Raw genomic sequence first — 19,736 nt, forward strand, 5'->3', positions numbered from 1 at the left:
CATGTATGATTAGTATAATAAATTTCACATAAAAGAAAAGAATACTGTCATTAAATATAATATATTCATACACTGTCAAGTATATAACATTTTCATGTATAGATTAATGTAAACTATAAAGTATGCGTACTTTACAGTGAATTATACTACATTTTATCAAAAGTACATATAATGTAGTAACCTTCCTGTTGCTGTTCATCAACAATATGTTGATCCTCCACCTTATCATCTTGTTCACCACCATCAATCTTCATTTTGATCTCCATTATCTCCACCATTTCCTTCTTTATCTTCCTGATTGATAACTTCATCATCCCTCTCTTCCAAATTTAAAAGTTCTTTTAGTTGTATTACTTCATTCCTCAAACTTTCAATTTCATTTTCTTTTTTCTTCAACTCTTCTCTTTATTTATTCACTTCTCTACTCAGAGATTCTATCATCTCCATGTTATTCAACTGATCATCAAAAGGTATTTCCACTACTACCTTTTCGGTAAACTTTAACATTTCCTTCTCTTCTTCACTAATAGCTTCCACAACATTCTCAAAAACCTGCATCCCAAGTTACAAAATTTGTATTAATAATTGTATTTGGATACAACAAAGCTTCACAATCACATAATTTCATATAAAGTACACATCTTTTACCTCAAAGTATAACTTATTTTCCAATATTAATTATAAACAAGTATGATGTTCACATAGGAAAAACACATCCAAAAATATTTCTACATGCTCAGGTACCATTCCAGCTAGATCTTTTTCCATCACATTACTAAATTCATCCACAGACCACCTCAAGAACCTTGGGTATCTTGTTGCATTCAGTGCATTTTCGGGTACAGATTTGTATGTATGCACACCCAGAACTACAAAAAACAAATTTGTAAATAACTCATTATTTATTTGAAATATTTTGTAATTTAGTAAAAAAAGATGAGTTTTAAGATGTAACTCACTGGCAAAAGTAACAAGCATCCAGATGCTTTGGTTGGGTCTTCTGAATGCTTGTCGATCGTGTCCATCATATATGAGTGTATGGCTCTTGGCCATGATACGCTGCTGATAGCTCTTCTAGACTGGATGTTCTTATAAATGCTTGGCAATACAGTGAAACCCGCCAAAGTCGCAAGCATAAAGCTTGCAGATAACAACATGATTAGAAGACCAACAAATTCTATTGATGGTTCACCATTCCTCACATATTTCTGAAGTGCATTTCCGACAACAGCACTAGAAAGATCCATATTCTTGTTCCTGGATGCATCAAGTCTTTCTTTGAAATACTTGGTTAAGAAAGCACACTTCAAAGGATCTATATCGTTTTTCTTAGGAAAAACCTCATATTCGAAACCCTCCATTGGCATTCCCAACAACAGAGAGACATCTTCAGGTTTGAATTTGATCTCAACACCTCCAATAACAAATTTCTTTGTCGATTTTTTATATCGACAAAGAACATCCAATATGGCACTAGTTGGACGAGTAGTATAATTCTCCCTTAATATCGTACCATCTGCCATAGCATCAAAGAGTTTGCTGAAAGGAGTTTTGCTTATCTCTTCCTTCATTTCTTCAGTCATATAACTACGGATGCTATTTATCAACTCTATTAGTTTACTAAGGGTGTATCTGAATAAAGCAGATGACTTTTGATCAGGAATTAGCTTTTGTTCCCCTACAATATTAACCATTTTACTCCCACTTCCTTTATCCTTCAATTTTGAAGTTTTAGAACTCACACCAACCTGTACATTAAAATATGAATCATCATTGTACATTCAACCACAAACTATGTAAAGTATGCATAATTTACAATAAATTATTTAATTAATAGTAAACAAAATGCATAATATAACATATATAAATTATTTACTATATATCAGAAATGCAAATCTATAAAAATAATGTACACTGATATGTAAATGAGTCATACTTTATCACTTTTTGTATACAGTATCAATAAATTATAACAATTTACAAACACATTACCTCAGATATTGATGTTTCTTTACTTTTAGTTTTCTTCTTTCCAACTACTTCTTCAACAAGAGCTTTTCTTTTCAATGGACTCCTTCTTACTGTTGTTATTTCATCAGACACTTTCGGTGTCGATTTACTTTTAGGTGCCATCTTCCAGCTTTTGCTGCACAAAAATATATCATATTTTTGTAATTAAATGTTATGTATTTGTCAAAAATAACTAATACTTTTAATAACATCTTACAAAAACGATGGATTCTATTAAACCCTAAACCCCCAAAAAATGAATTCATTTTCAAGAAATTATGCGTATTTCTTTACACAAATGGATCTAAATGTCAGACATAAGTAAGAGTTTCAAAATAACAATTAGGGGTTTGAGATAAAAAAAAATTATAAAGATGAGATTATCGATCTACAAAACCATAGAACTATTATTCATCAATCAAAACTCATTCTTTATGCATAATATCACAAAATCAATATACCAAATAAACCCTAAACCCTCCAAATAGAAAACAAACTGAATAAAAACCATTCTATTTTTACAGAAAATTTTACCAAAATGATGAAATACTCTTCAATACAGAGTGAAATCAAACATGCAACAACAAATCTTATAAAGATTTCACCTGGTGAAAATGACAATTTGTTTTTTAACAGATTCTAAAACGAAATGGTGTTAATGAACAAACTTATCTTATCACCTGATAACAATGACAAAGAACAGTTGAGATGAAGAAAGGATGCTACCTTTTCAGATGTTACGATCTGGTTAGGGTTTGTCTTCAAGCAAACTGGAAATTTTTTGATTCCCAAACGGTGTTAGTAGAGAGGGAGAGAAAATTCTCTGTTTAGGTTGCGTTTATTTACCACCTACAAATCCCCAAATCACGCTCCCTCAATTTGGGAACTTTCCAGATTCAATCAGAAAATTAAAAAACCCGAGATTTGTAGATGAGGGACATGGAAGGTATTAATTGATAAAGTATGAGTTATTTATTCCCTTAATGTAAAAGGACTAAATGTCCATATTTTGGGAAGATTGGATCATATACCTATTACCAACATTATTTTGGTCTATATACCATATACCCATGGATGCGGTATTATGTGGATTTCAATTAATTTGCTAAGGCGGATAAGGGAGGATAACTTAAAAATTCAAAGTTTGGGATAATAGAAAACTATGTCCAATCTGGCATATATAGAAAAAAACTCATTTCGTAAAAAGACAAGTTTATTCTCGAAACGAAGCTTGTGCTCGAATTCGTCCGTATTACAATTTTCGCCCAAATCAACGTGAAAAACATTTTTGAAAATGTCTGAACAAGTCCTAGCTTGCTCTCAATAATTTTGTAAATTTCTGAACAAATATGTTTTTGCTCAAAAATTGAATTCCTAATATCTTTTACACTGTCTTTTGCATTTGACAAATACATTGACTGCCACTAACATTTTAGTTAAAGCATTTTTTTATTTGTCTTCTGAAGAAAGAAATGATTTCCGCATTTTATGTTGGGTTACTTTCCAAATAGCCCCCAACTTTGTGACCAGCTTCCTGCCTTGCCCCTTACTTTATCAAAAATCCCCAGATGACCCCCTTATCGCCACCTCATTGTCTTCACCGGCGAAGGTCGCCGGCCGGCCAAATTTCCGACCGACGACCTTCAGACATAATTTTTTTTTATCCCTCCTCTTTCTCTAGAAAAAATAATTTTTTTTATTCCTCTCTCTCTAAATACTCCGACAAAGGGGGTTTTCCTTCGCCAAAGGTCTGTCGAACAGACCATTTAAGGTCTGTTCGACAGACCTATGAAGGTCAGTCTGCCAGAAATTTGGCCGATCGGCAACCTTCGCCGGTGAAGACGATGAGGTGGCGATAAAATGAGGTGGCAGAGAGAGGTGATGAGATGGATGATAACTAGTTAACGTTGTTATAACTGTAATTGAAAAAGGGGGTCATCTGGGTATTTTTGATAAAGTAGGTGGCTAGGCAGGAAGTTGGTCACAAAGTTGGGACAATTTGGGAAATAACCTTTTTTTGTTTTGCTTTCTACATTTGCACCAATGTATTCTTTAATTTGTCTTTCACAAAAATTAAAATGTTATACATATTACCATTTGTATTTGACAACCCATTAACAGACAAATACTATTTTGGCTCTTATTTTTAAATTAAAATTTTATACCTCTCATTTTTGTCTCTCTGTAACTGTCTTCAATCTCTACGGTGAAGGGAGTGATCCCTTCACCAGAATCTCCTTTTCTTTGAAGGAGATTTTTAGTTGTCTTTTCTTAGTATATGTACTTTGATCCTGGTGGCCGATTAGTTTGATTTGAGTTTCCTTTGATTATCTTTCATCTCCTTCTTCATGTTCTGATCTTTTATGACTTTTCTGTTTTTTCTAGGTATAAAATCTAAAGAGAAGTTTAAATCAAATTTGGGAGTAAATCTCAAATATGAAATTATTGAGAAAGAGAAGATCAACAGTAGCTTTAATTCGTTACAGTAGTTGTTTAATTTGGCTAGAACAATGATGGAAAAAACACCAAAAATAACATTGGACATCATCTTATTAAGTCAAGATAACAACAACTTATTAAATGAAGAAGACAACATGACTCAACAAAGTCTGTTTGGTTCATCGTTCCAAGATATATATAAGTTTAATAAATATTAAGACCTTTAGGGTCTTTTCATTTGTGATCTTCAGGATCTTTTCATTTTGTGACCTTTAGGGTTAGTTTGTTATTGTAATGTTGTACTCCTTTAGCTTCACGTTGTACTTTACTTTTGTAAGTTTCGTGTTGTAAATCCCATGTTGTACTCAAAGGAGTCAAAACTCTCAAAACCATGTAAAATGTATTGGATTTAATTCATATATATGAATGAAAATTCTAGTTTAACTAAAACAAAAAATACTATTTTTGCCAATGTATTATATATGTTGCTAACAATATATTGTATCGACAGGTTATAACAAGTCATATCATAATTATATATGTTATCAACAATTGACTACGACATAATTATATATGCTGTCAACCGTTTATAACTATACAATTATATATATCGTCAATAGTTATAACAAGTCATGCCAACCGTTAAACAAACCCAGTAAAATAGTTCACATATTCGGTCTTGTTAACATCATAATTATAAATGTCGCCAACAACTTATAACAAGTCAGATCGTAATTTTATATGTTATCAACAGTTTATAACAACATAGTTATATATGTTGTCAACAGTTGATAACAAATATAATTATATATATATATATATATATAGTCAATAGTCTATAACAAGTCATAGCAACCGTTTGGCAAACCCATTAAAATAGTTAACATATTTGGTATTGTTAACAACATAATTATATATGTCGTCAACTGTTTATAACAAGCTTGGGCAATAGAATGGTAGAAAGAGGACTAAGGAAAAATATGACTGCCACAAGATGGGAAAATAACACAGAGATTCGTGTTTATGCTTGATTCGAGGTAATTTTTCAAAAGTGAGTTCAAAGAAAAACTCTGTGGATATATTTTTCCCTATTTGGACTTGTATTTTGAGCTTTTAGCATGCACATAATATGCTCTTTAGACTAAAGGTTGAAGATTGCAATTCAAGAATCATATACACTAACTTTGTTCTATTATGTATGACATATATATGCAGGGGAGAACCCATGTGTAGACCAGATTGGGTCCCGGACAGGCTGAAATTTGTATTTATTTATTAACGGAACTGTAGCTTAGTGATTGGGACAACACCTTGAGAAGTAGAGGTCAGGCGTTCGATCCAACTTCCATCCTATTTTTTTACTTTTATCTTCTTTGGCAAGTGTTAAAGGCTGTGCATATATAAAATGCGCCTCCATCAGGCGAAGTTTTGCGATGGGAAAAGGTGCCCTTTAAACTTTTTAGGGGCGTCTTTAAAACTACCCTAGGACTAGCTCTATTATGCCCTAATAATATGACCAACTCACAAAAGTGACCCCAAAATTTTAACCAGCTTCTAGATTTTCCCCTTATTTAATTTTGTTTGCTTTTTTAGAAATCGTTTTCCTTTGGTACATCTTATTTAAGTCTGCCCTGACTAGCTGAAAATCTTGGTTCCATCCCTGCATATATGGATTTAGAGTCGGACTCCTTTGAATAGATATTCATAACATCATTTCTCTTATAATCAATCACACATTACTCGCCTAAATTACAACGGACAGCAAAATGACTTACACGCTATATGTCCAAGTAATGTAGTAGTACATGTTTATAAAATAATGTTGGATTTATATAGACAACTAGAGTACAAATACCTGACAAGGCATGTTCTTAATATAACTAACATTATCGTTTTCGTCAATATTTGGTTGTCTAAGTGGTTTATAGTGTTGACATAAACTCCAAGACTTTGGAGGTCCAAGGTTCAATTCCTAGAGGTGGTGGAATCTATGGTTATTGAATTTGAGTTATTAAAGATGTAAATCTAATAGTAAGTTTGTCGGACTTTAGGCTCTATAGGCTTGGGCTTTAAGCCCTTTTAATTATTGGTCTGTCTGAGGGCGTTGTCGTGCTTATCACATCTTGGTGATGTATCAATGTCTTGTAATAATGAAAGTATACTGTAGTCGATTTCTAAAGAAAAACATTATCTTTTCCAACGTGAAGAAGATAAATGTTCGCCAAACAAACCACTGAATACTATGCATGCTACACTAGCGTCCAAATGACCAAGTGTTCATATTTTCAATTATGAGGTATACATTATTGTCTATAAAGTTTTCGGATATGATAAAACAAATATTCTCTTGCGGAGAAATGAAACATTGTAATTGGTAGTAGGGACGGGCTAAAGGCTCTCATGAAAATTGCTCTTCGCGCCTATCCTCTCTACGCGTATGATGTGACATGAAAATGTCACATTTGGAGAGCCTAACTTAGACTAATTAGTCATTTTCGAGTGTTATCAATAATATTTTATGTATTTTTCTTATTAGGTATCATATTTGGAGTTAAACATGAAATTCCGAATAAAAGGAGCGAATTATGACTATCATTTCATGTGCCCAAAGCGAGAGAAAATGACTTCAAGCAAATCAAATTACAAGCGGAGTCAATGACGAGTCCAACGGAAGTCGAATCGGAGTTCGGACGGGGAAGTTATGAAAGAAAGAAGCCAAGGTCTTTTCTTGAAGGCACTTCCCTTATGTTTAATGTAGAAACAAGATGGAGGCACCTCTTGATTTCTAAATCAAGCCCAAAGCCCACAAAAACCAAAGAAGAAAAGAGTAGAAAATATATGGGCACCCTCTTTATGGTTCAAAGTCAAGTTTGAGTCAAAGTCAAGATTGACTCTAGGGTTTTAGTAGTTTGGGCTACTAATCATCATCTTGATCATTCAACAACCAAGAGGTGAGAAAAGAAGAGGCTAGGGTTTTTGGGTGTTCATGAGCTCTAAGCTTCTAAGGTTTGAGTGGAAGAGAGGAAAAGAGAAAAGAAGGAGCCAAGGAGGTAGGAGTAGCCGGCCTTAGCTTGGCCGACCAAGCAAGGCCGGCACCACACGAGCTCGGGACGGGAGCCTAACAACATCTCGGGGTAGCTTCAATAGCAGCTCCAGCAAGCTTCAAGCTGCTGCTCTTGCTCGTGACGGACAGAGAAGGTAGCAGCAGCTCGGGATGGCCATAACAGCAGCAGCTTGGGATGCAAGGAAGCTGCTGCTCGGGATTTACTCAGCTGGAACTTCAAGGACACGAGCTTGAGAACTGCTGCACGGGATGCAAGGGAAGCTTGCTCAGGTCGCGGCTGCAGCTCGGAACGGCCTAGGCACGCGCGCACTTGCTCGGGAAGGACAAGATTTTGGCCGAATTTATTCATATCTTTGGCCAGATTTTTCTATGTTTTCGAGCCACTTTCTTGGCCGGAAACCTTAGGGCTTTTGTTCCCCTCGTCCTTGGCTAGCTTCTCATGTGGTTTGATTTGATTTTGGACAAGAAATTTCCAGAGGGAGAAAGCTAGGGTTAGCTTTAATGGAGGTTTTGTTCTAAATGGAGAAGATGACGGTGGTCGGTATGGGGAATCTAGAATTTGCTAAGGGGAGATCGGCTGCACCTTAAAGACTCATATTTTTCGAGGATCTTAGCCTCGAACCACATCGAAAAAGGGGAATTCTCTCATCATTTTCTTTCCATTTCTTATTCATTCACCATGTTTAGCTAACTTTAGTGTGTCGATTATATGAGATGAAATGCGATGAATTCGTGATTATGTTTAATATTATTTGATGTTTTGATTACAAATTGATGTTCATTTATTTCGATTATCGTTTCGATCGTATTTTCATGTGTCTTGTCAAGCACTTCGCATAATTAATAGACGAAACGAAGTATTCGATATCGATCGTATCTAAGTCATAATTTCATGTGTTTTGGCATGCACTTCACATAGTTAGGCGACTAGACGACACTTTCGATGACTCGGGATTAACCGATTTAGGCGTTTGTTTGACTAAGTATGATCTCCGGATATACGTAGTACTTAGAAACATCTACTTTAGGAGTCGAATATCGATTGTACCTCGACACATTAGATCGGACTACACATAGTCGTAGGTTTATCATTATGGATTCCCGGACTTCGACACCTCTCTCACTTATTTGTTTCCCGACTCTTGTTGCCTCCCGACTCTTGTTCCTCCGACTCTTCTCTCGAATCTCTCTTGCCCATTTACTTAGATAGTTTAGTAGTTTTATTTGTTTTCTTTTGTTTCTTATTCAATATCATAACCCCTCATTTATCCTTGTTTCTCTCCTTTTTAATCTAAGTTAGCTTTTAATATCTAGACCGAGGGATAAGACCCTTCGATATCCAAACTACCTTCCTATCCTTGGATCGATCCAGGCTTTGCCGGATTACTACTTGATACCTCTGCTTGGGTGTGCAACCTTTTCAGGTGCATCAGCGTACATCTCTCATCTTTCTCTCGACTTCTCTCTCTACTTTATATCTCTTCAAAAATCATTTGCTTCATAGATCCCTCATTCAAACATCATCCAATCAAGATTGCACCAAAAGTGGATTTGTTCTCTTGAAAGAGCAATTTGTTTATGAAGTATTGATCAAGATTATCCAACCCTTCAGAGATCTCAAGAAACCATAACTCAAGATCTTCCTCTCAACTTTTTGTCTCTCTCTCAATTAAGATTAGACCTTATACAAAAAATCCTGACATCGATCAAAATTAGATCGAACTTCCTAGCAATCCTCTCGACGTTCTCCTGAAAGATCCAACAAAATTATACACTACTAGTCTCGGACTAATGAAGATATGTCTCAGATTACACCAGTCCGAGCCCATAAGTAATGACTCAGGCTGACTTGTTCGAGCCCATAAGGAAGGACTTGATTTAACCAGTCTGAGCCTTTAAGCAAGGTTTGGATCAGGTTGAGACCCCTCGGGCTGACCAGTCTGAGACTTTGGTCAATCTACTCCATGACCGAGAGTTCCAATGGTAGTTCCTTTACTTGAAGCACCCGAGCAACTGACTTGATTTTTTCGTCTTTCTACTTAGCTAAAACCATCTCCGACAGCTAGACAAATAACTCCTTTCTGCTTTAGAGTTAGACCAGACAAATAGCATGAAGCTTTCTATCTCTGTCTACTTGATGTTGGTAGAGACGAAGATCTTTGTGAAAATTTTCCACACCTGTTTATGTTCTAAAGAAGCCCTTATATAGAACTACAAAAGTCAAAATCTAAATCGAACAAGGATTACATTTTGACCATATAAACAGTTATCTGAGTCCCACTAAGATTGAGATTTCCAGATGAGTTAATCATCTGGGAAAACCCTAATCAAGTAATCAGCCAGATTTTTTCCTTATTGGGTTGTGCCTGGCCGGGCCAATTAGTATGGTCGGCCATGGCATGGCCGACGTTCTTGCTGATGTCAAAAAATGTGTTTCCATTTTTAGTCAGAAAATCGAGACTTGATGCATGACAACATCTGTTATGATGGATATTCCGTCCAGATGATTGATACTCCTTCCTCCAATTTCTGCTCCTTAGAAACATGGGGGGAAGCTGCAAAAGGTTCGGAAACCTCTCCGACACTCAAGATAGTCAGATTATTCTTTACAGTTTAAATAATGAATATTGAGTGATCCTTGGGGAATGTATTTCTTGTTTAGCTTACCTTGGTGAAGGTGATGTGACGCCCTTTTATAGGCTGATTTGGACCGACTGTGATAGATGGTGTGGATGAGGCGGTTGTGATCCACAGTTTTGAAAGTATCTCACTGTTCGTACTTAAGGTTTCCCTTTTGGTTTATCTCTTATCTAGGATAATGATGCAGGCACAATCGGGCCAGGCACGCCGTCTGTGGGCCTCACGGCCAGTTTGACATCTTAGGCCAGTCGGCCATAGCATTAGGGTTTTAGGAAGAGTCCAAGTTTAGTAAGATTCGTATTGAATCTAGGTTTAGGAAGTTGCATTATTTCAGTATTTCTATTATTTAGGAAAGTCCAGTTTGAGTCTATCTAGGAAAGTCTAATATCCTATAAAAGGAGGTCCAGTCTGTCTTTATTATTTATGTTGAAGAGAAAATCCAATCAAGTTTACAGTTATTTAATCGTTCTTCACTTTACTTTTATTATCTTCTTTAATTCCGTTGCGCCTGCATCAAGTGGTATTCAGAGCCATTTTTTTTACAATTTGTTTACAATGGTAAACACTACTGTTACTGATACTCCCTTCAAAGAAAAAACGCCAACTTTTATTCCGAATGGGACAACATCAAAGAAAGATTGTCTTCGGTTACGAAGTTAGAAGAAGCTTTTGTCGAATCCAAGAAAGAGAACACCAAAAAATTTAACCGTATCGATCATCGACCTGATAAAATTAATGATGCAATCAGAGAGTTAACAATCCAAGTTGAAGGTAAGCGTAAAAAATCTTCTCCTTCTACAACCACAACACCACCGGCCACCACCCAACAAACATCCACCACTCTAACTTCTATACCCATTTATCCATCTTCACAACAACCCTTGTCTACCCCACCCACCGTGAACCCCAACACATACAACAACCCATATGGTTTGCCTCTGCAAAATTCACCAATCGATACGTATACAACCCCCCTATTTGGTCACACCTTCACAAACCCTTGTCCCGTCACACCACCACCATCCAACGTTGCGTACACGAGCCTGCCACCACTCTATAACACACCCATACAACCACCCTTTCGACAACCATACAACATCATCTTCGAACCGTCGACAAACCCTATCCTAGGTGGTCAAAACCCACAAATCCATCACTATTTGGCCGACCAATAAAACCCTAATTCCACCCTAACCGAACCCTCTTTCGATCCCTCCACTCGTACCCAAACCAGCCACCTTCACAGACCCGTTGAAACCCTACTCAAGAACCATACCCAACAGTGGGAGTCCAACCGACCCCTAACCACAACAACCTACCCGGACCCTTATAGGAACTATACCACGACCCAACCCATGTACCGGACCGATTCCTTGACCCCACTCTTACAACCCACTCCCGGAAAACTGAGGGCCCCATTACCCGAACCCAATACCAACAGTAACCTCTCACCTCCTACCCACTCCTCACAACCTATCAACCCCAACCACTAGACCTGTCAACTCGAGAACCAACCTTTCTCACGAACCCGTGAAGCCGAACCCATCGTTAACACCTACATACCTGTCACCTAGATACCCCACATCCCCAACAAAACCGTGAACCCGGACCAACCCTCAACAGAACCACAACACGCCAACCGATCTCTTCCCATTCGTCCACCATACCACCCACCGTGAACGCCCAATCCCGAACCGAGTTCGACCAGCCACCCCCCACGATCGAAACTGAACACATCCAATCGGGTGCTCTCCTAATTCAAGTCCATCTTACCGTATTCGTATGGATGTCCCAACTTACGACGGATCCATAAATATTGAGGAATTCTTAGATTACGTTTTCCGCATTGAAATCTTTTTCGACGTCATGCAAGTTCAAGGCCAAGAACAGGTACGTTGTGTAACTGGTTATTTATCTAAAACAACTCTTACTTGATAGAAACAGGAATTCGAACGTCGGCGTTTATTGAAGTTACCCCCTTTTTCCTCTTGGTTAGAACTAAAACCATTAATGTTTGCAAGGTTTCTCCCTCCAGATTATGAAAATAAACTATGTGCTTAATATCTTCGTTGCCGACAAAGAAGACGATCAGTCGAGGAGTATGCTTTGGAATTTCATCGCCTAAGTACACGGCTTAATCTACCCAATTCGGAATCTATGAAGGTAGAAAAATTCAAAGACGGTCTTCGAAACGATATTAAGGACCTCGTGAATCTACGATCCTTCTATTCCGTGTCCGAATGCATAAGCGTAGCTAGATCTTTTAAATCGGATTCATGAAGTCTTTATCGAGGACATCCTACTAGGAGACAACTGATCCGACATAATACGGATAGTCCGGATAAAACAAAACCAACGGATGAGAGCTCTAAAACCGCGACCGACAACCCATATAAGAAGCCTACCCCGGTTAAGTGTTATTGTTGTTATGAAACGGGACACTATTCTAATGCTTACCCATCGAGAGGTAAAGCTAATCTTGTGGAGAAGCAATCGGATTCAGAATCCGACGAAGAACAGGTAGAACGTGTCAGCCTCAATCCTGACAACGACGATCGAGTTATGTTGGTTACCCGAAAAATTCTTTTCACACCTTTTGAGAAGGAAAAATCACAACGAAAGTACTTGTTTGTTACACGGGGTACAGTACTGGATAAGGTATGTACCATTGTTATTGACAAAGAATGTGTAGAGAATCTTATGTCTACTACATTTGTTGATTACTTGGGAATGCAAACCATATCGAAACCTAACCCTTACCGAACTGCTACATCAAATCCGGTACCGCTACACGCGTTGATCGCATGTGTACTATCACACTTTCTATTGGTTCGACTTACAGGGCTGAGGTTACTTGTGATGTGACAAACATGGATTTATCCCACATTATTTTGGGTCGACCGGGCAATCGGATGTTGATCCAAATTTCCATGTACGCTTAAACACTTATAAATTTCTGTGGAATAAGAAGCTTGTGACGTTGTTGCCAATTGAAGAAGGTTCAGAGGAATTGAACGCCCTTCACAAACGGTTCGGGACGAACCTCGTGAGAGAAGGGGAGGCTGATGCAGGCACAACCGAGCCAGGCACGCCGTCCGTGGGGCTCACGGCCAGTTTGACATCTTAGGCCAGTCGGCCATGACATTAGGGTTTTAGGAAGAGTCCAAATTTAGTAAGATTCGTATTGAATCTAGGTTTAGGAAGTTGCATTATTTCAGTATTTCCATTATTTAGGAAAGTCCAGTTTGAGTGTATCTAGGAAAGTCTAATATCCTATAAAAGGAGGTCCAGTCTGTCTTTATTATTCATGTTGAAGAGAAAATCCAATCAAGTTTACAGTTATTTAATCATTCTTTAATCGTTCTTCGCTTTATTTTTATTATCTTCTTTAATTCCGCTGCGTCTACATCAGATAATTAGAAAATCCTATGTTCAAGGATACTTCGTAGATATCCTGCCGAGTTGATGGATCTTCTAGGAGATGTTTCCTCCTTTGAGACTCTTGAAGCCCAAGGTTCTTAAACACTTGGGATCTTTATCCCACTGAAATCTTTCGGAAGATTTAGGATTAAGTCGGTAAGCGTACAGTGCACTTCTGCGTTCCTAGTTTAGAACGTGAGGCATCGCCCTTGCTTACGTGGACCCCCTTACCCTTCTTGAGAATCCCAGGGCAGACCTGATTGTGTTTTAGGCGAAGCAAGGCTGTTACTCCTTAGCTGATCTTTGCGGACCTCCCAGTTCTTGGTTCAGGTGACGGATCTTTGTGGGTCCAGCAGTCCTGTTGCCTTAAGTCTGGTTGACTTGTTGGACTTCTGGTTTATTCTTGACTTATTGACGTTAGTCAACGGTTGAACTTTTTATACATCATTTCGAGTCCCCCTACTCCTTAGTGGAAAGTAGAGAAACTAAGGAGTAGAAGTACTCTGAAGTTCTACGCATTAATCCCAATTTTGAACTTGGGAACCCAATCCCTCCCACATTGAATTTGCTCTAAACTAGAGATAAGAAAAATTAATTTCTTGAAATAATTGATGATATTGATTTTAGAATTTTGAAACTTTTCGGAATTCTTGAAGAAAAAATATTGACTGAACAGAGGTTTTGAAGAATATCTTCTGGATATATGAGAACCAACAATTGCAATGATAATAAAAAAAAATGGAAATCTATTGGGAACCATCCCAAAAAAATCGAGAAACTTAAGAGGGTGTTTGATTTTTTAGCACTTACTAAGTAATAATCACTTAGTAAGTGATTATCAAATATAAGTGACATTGCGTTTGCTTTCCATCACTTTTATAATTGCTTGATTTTTTTCATATTAATTTTAGATGTTATAAAAATAAAAAATTGTCTATTTTGACCTTGAAATATTTACATATTAGTATCTCATACTGTTTCAACAAAAAAAAAAAAGTATCTCATACTAATCCATTAAGCTCGCGAGTTTGGATACTAGAGAATCAGGGTTTATGAATACTTTGTGTCGAAAATATTAACCTCAAATAATTAAGAATTATGAAGAGAAAGAGCTTACGTTGCATCATAGAGTTTGGGAGGTTCCGTGATTAATGAAGGAAGAGATGAAAAAAAATTTAGAAGAAAAGCTTAGGTGAAGGATGAGTGAAGAAGGAAAAAGTCATCGATGAAGTCATAAAAAGATTATGTACTTATCAATTGTTTAAGATTTTCTTCTTAATTATAATTATATTGGTAATTATTATATTAAGAGAAGGATAAAAATGTCATTTTTAGCACTTATAAAGTAAGTGAAAATATAAGCTTTAACATGAAGTGCACTTACTTTACCACCACTTAAAAGTGATTTTCACTTATTAAGTGAAAATAAATGGCCTAAAATTGTCGGCATACACTAAATAAGTGAAAGTCACTTAATAAGTGCAAAAATCAAACACCCTCAATTCTTTTTTTGATTTTAGTGAGAAAGAATGTGTTTCAATTTTGATATATTTCATGAAAGAGTCCTAGGGGATTTGGTCTAAAAAAATCTAAAAGGATTTTACGTCCCATCTTGCCAATAAATATGTCTCTCATCTCACATGTTTAGTCACGTAGAGAAAGAAATAAGGAGTTCTCTCACATGCGGTTCAAGTGGGAGTCCCTAGAGGTGGGTTGTGTAGCCTTGTTGAAAAATTTTAGTCTTTTTCATGTTATGGCTATATAATAAACTCATCCTGAGAATGTATTACCATCTTTGTCCCTGGTAGATTCCCGCCCAAATAAAGTTCAAGTTAAAATCCCAGCCTAGCTAGGTGAATACGAGAGGACTACCCATATTTCCTTCCCAAAACGTCAGCTTTAATTACCAAATAAGAATTTTGAAAACCCAAAACCCATTTTGCTTAAAACTCTTTATCTCTCTCTAAATTTCTTACTCTATTTCGCTCGCTCTCTCTAAATCCTCTCAATCTTACGGATCTCCCTTTCTAGGTCTCAGGTTTTTTTGCCTTTATTACATTGTTGCAAAATTAGGGTTTGCTATACATATCGTGTTGAACATAAATTTCCAGGATAATTACTGAAACCCCCGACTTTTGATAATGCGTTTACTGAAACCCCCGACTTTTGATAATGCGTTTACTGAAATCCCCGACTTTTATTAGTAATTACTGAAACCCCCGACTTCCGTTAGACTTAACGGTTATATTTTCAATATTACTTTCTTGTCCTCTTACTAAAACCCCCGACTTTTGATGATGTGTTTACTAAAACCCCCGACTTTTCTAACAGACTTGTCCCCTTACTAAAACCCCCACCTTTACTAATTGAGATTACTGAAACCCCCGACTTTTGAAATGAATAGACAATATCAATATGGAAGGCTAAGATGACATAAAACCCACACTTTTTGCCACTTTTGCTGCAACTATGTGAGTTTATTTGCATGGTTTTGTAATAAGAGTAATAGAACCATAATAAAATATTTTTGCCTGTAGGTTCAAGGAAAATGATAAGTTTTTAAAAAGGAGATAAGTTATGTTAATAAGATTTATGCGAGCAAGAGTCACATAATTGTATTACGAAGATAATGACCGGAATAAGCTTCATTTTCTATATCCATACATTAACACTTTTTTGTAATTGTAGACGTTATACTTGAAGGATTATCTATATGGTCATTTTGATTGTAATTTAATGTTCATAAAAACCTAAATATTGGTCAATATCAAACTGATAGAAGAGATGTTTAGTAATTATAAAAGTAGAGTGAAAGGGGGTGATCCCCATAACCAGCTAGGACATGGAATTTAATGTTCATAAAAATTTATGTATTGTCCACCACGGCACCACCCTTGTTGTTCACATTATTTTCCTTCAGAATATTAGACAGCATATAGCCGAATTCGTCTTCACGGACCTGCGTGTGTCGGAAGTGACAACATGAAAAATTAAGTAAAAGACAAGGGATGGAACTATTAGTCTTAAACCTGGAATTGAATAACTCGAAAGCCGAAACTAATTGTTTTTTGAACCTAGATTTCAATACAAAGTAGATTTCAATTATTAGTAGATTTCAGTGTCCATAAGAATGATGACCATGCAACGGCTAGAGAATGGAGTCAAAGGACTCAATTAAAAAAGAAGATATTTCATCACCAACCTCAGCATACCATTCCGACTATTAAAGTAACATCAATTTCATTAAAAACTAACATCCAACTGATAAAAAACTAACACCCATTCAACAAAAACTACCATCAATTCCACAAAAACTAAAAGTTAAATGTAAAGTTGTTGAACCCTCCGTCTCCTGTTATAGTCTGTTTAACACACTTAAGCGTCCTGGCTGGACGCTTTTGCCTTACCTTTATTCTTGTCAGTTGTTTTGGACAATGATGTGCTACCTGATGCTCGTGATACTGCTGCTGCTACACGTAATGCTGCTAATTCATTAAGAGAACGGGGTCGTGTTGTTGCTCTAGGATTACCTGTTTCCCGTGATTGTAAAGTATGATGTGCTGATGGAGTTGGAGTTGGAGTTGCAGACTCTCCAACTTGTGAAGGATTCCCTACTACGGTAGTTGTACTCTTTTTTGAGTTACTTCCAACAGCACCCCCTTTACAACTCCTGACATTATGACCAGTCTCTTTGCATCTTGAACACTTTCTAAGTTTGCTTGTTGACGCTCGATTAGGTTCTCCTGCAGACTTATATCTATTCACCTTTGGTCTACCCGGCTGCCTCTTCAATGGAGGTGCATTGACTGTTTCATTGGTAGACTGCATGTTCAAAATAGGATAGAATAAGAAACTAGAAACCCTAATCTCTTTACAAAGAAAGAAAACATAGTGGCACAACGTAATAAACACCACAATATAAGGCATTCATTCACATAAAAGGGTCCCTACATAAAACAAAAGTCATTGAAAACAACAAATTAAATATTAAAAAACCACATTAAAAATTAAACTATACCTTTACCCACTCAGTAGAATCACCAATTGGATGTACACTTCCTTCATATGAATCTTTGTATGCCCCACATCTATATAGAGCACTACACATGCTACATAAATGATAAACAAATATGAGATATAAATAAGCATAAAAGATAAACATAAGTATAAATAAGTAAGTAGGAAACCATATTTTTCGTATACTGCACCACCCAAATCCATTGCAGCACATACACCGTGAACACAAACAAACTTTCTTAGTTGCCACTGACCACAAGTGCAAGTCATGTCGACTACATTGACTGTCCAACACTTTTCAGAGTTAGTCAATTTAACTTCTGACTCATTCAAGTTAGCCCAATCAACAATGTACATGCCAACTGAAGATTCCATTAACTCCACTTCTTTTTGCATCCATGGGACCAACAAATTATCTCTCCAGTACTTACTCTTTTCTCTCCTATTTGTATGCATAACCCTAAGCATTTGGTTATGTTTGATGAATAACACACATATTGGTTTGTCCCTCAAAAGTTTCACCCAATTATTAAAAGACTCGCTCATACCATTTGTTGTATGCTCAGACTCAGAATCTTTGTCATAAAATGCTCGAGCCCATGTATACTTCGATTCCTTCATCAAATAGTCATATGCTTTTTCGTTCAATTCTCGAATCTTGGTAATCTACGTTTCGAAGTTTACCTCTTTGTGAGCTACTCCTGCCCTCCACATAAGGCTCTGCACGAAAGAATCCTTAAAATACTTCCTAAAATTTGCAAACAAGTGTCTTAAGCAAAATCTTGAACAAGCCTCGGGAAACACTCTCTCTACTGCTGCTACAAGACCTTTTCCTCTATCACTCATAAATGTAATTTTTTCACCTTCAACATCAAATGCGGCTTCAGTATTTCAAGAAAAATGGTCCAGTTGCCTTCATTCTCTGCATCACAAACCATAATTGCCAACGGGTACAGACCCCCCATTGCATCTAATGCGGTGGCTGCCAACAAAGTCCCACCATACCTACCTTTCAGAAAACATCCGTCTAGACCTATTATAGGTCTACAAGAGTTCCTGAATCCATTGACTGAAAATTGGTATGACACGCAACAATACCTGAACTGCCTAGTTACCATATCTATACCATATTGTGCAACACTACCAGGATTTGTTTCTAGAATTTTTTCACACAACAACGGTACGAAAGCAAATGACTCTTCAAAACTCCCGTATATCCTATCATTAAGAAGACACCAAGCTCTATAACCTTTCATATAATCAATTTTGACTTTGTAATGCTTCCATACATAATTTTGGACATCTTCTGAATTAAACCCAGACGGGTTCTCCCTTGCATGTTTTTCTACGACATCTGCACAAAATACATAAGAGGCACTACTATTCTTCTTACCAACCCTCTTTCCGCATGTATGCACATCATGTACCCTCCTGACTTTTATTGTTTTTGTACCACGAACTGAAGACGCATACATATGCCATGGACAACGATTTACATCATTATCTTCATGAACTTCATGATTAGGTTTGGGTTTTTCGATACAAACACACATTATCCTATCACCTTCGTTCCTTGGATGTCGCATTTCAAATTTATTTAAGATAGCATATTTTTTAGCTATCTTTCTAAGTACGCCAATAGATGAGAAAACCATACCTTTTTTAAATGCAAGGGGAACATGACTTTCATCGGTGAATTTCATTTCGAAGTCTTCCAACACCTCTGTGTCCTGAACAAAGTGGCCAAACTCTTCATCTTCCTGTGCTTGATCAAAATGCAGTGGAGGTTGTTGGGTTGGAGGATTCCCATTCTCCATAGCCTCTTCAGACTCAACATCAGTTTCTGGTTCATCTCCCTCATCCGCATCAGGTTCTGGTTCATCTTCCTCACCCAAAAATCCATTGTGCTTCCAAAAACTATTTTCATCTTCCTCATCTAGACAAATATCATCTAATCCCATTACATTGCCAGTTATCGGATCTATTTGAGCTTAAAAAAATACCGGAATAGGATCAGAAGGATCATCTACAATACAGTCATCAATTGTTAACGTAGTGTCGCTGAAAGTAGTAGTCTCACCTATTACAAGATAAAGACACTCATTTTCAAACAATCTTATAAAACAATCTCATAAAACAAAACTAC

The 19,736-nt window shown here is 36.8% G+C and overlaps 1 pseudogene; it reads right to left on the bottom strand.

The window, feature by feature from the left end:
- Positions 1-17,593: 17,593 nt before the first annotated feature.
- LOC147544173 (uncharacterized) lies at positions 17,594-19,551 on the bottom strand (annotated as a pseudogene).
- Between the last annotated feature and the right edge of the window lie 185 nt (positions 19,552-19,736).

This window comes from Eschscholzia californica, unplaced genomic scaffold, assembly GCF_041429995.1.
Source record: "Eschscholzia californica isolate CP2 unplaced genomic scaffold, dmEscCali1.0.p SCAF_4, whole genome shotgun sequence".
Taxonomy (NCBI): domain Eukaryota; kingdom Viridiplantae; phylum Streptophyta; class Magnoliopsida; order Ranunculales; family Papaveraceae; genus Eschscholzia; species Eschscholzia californica.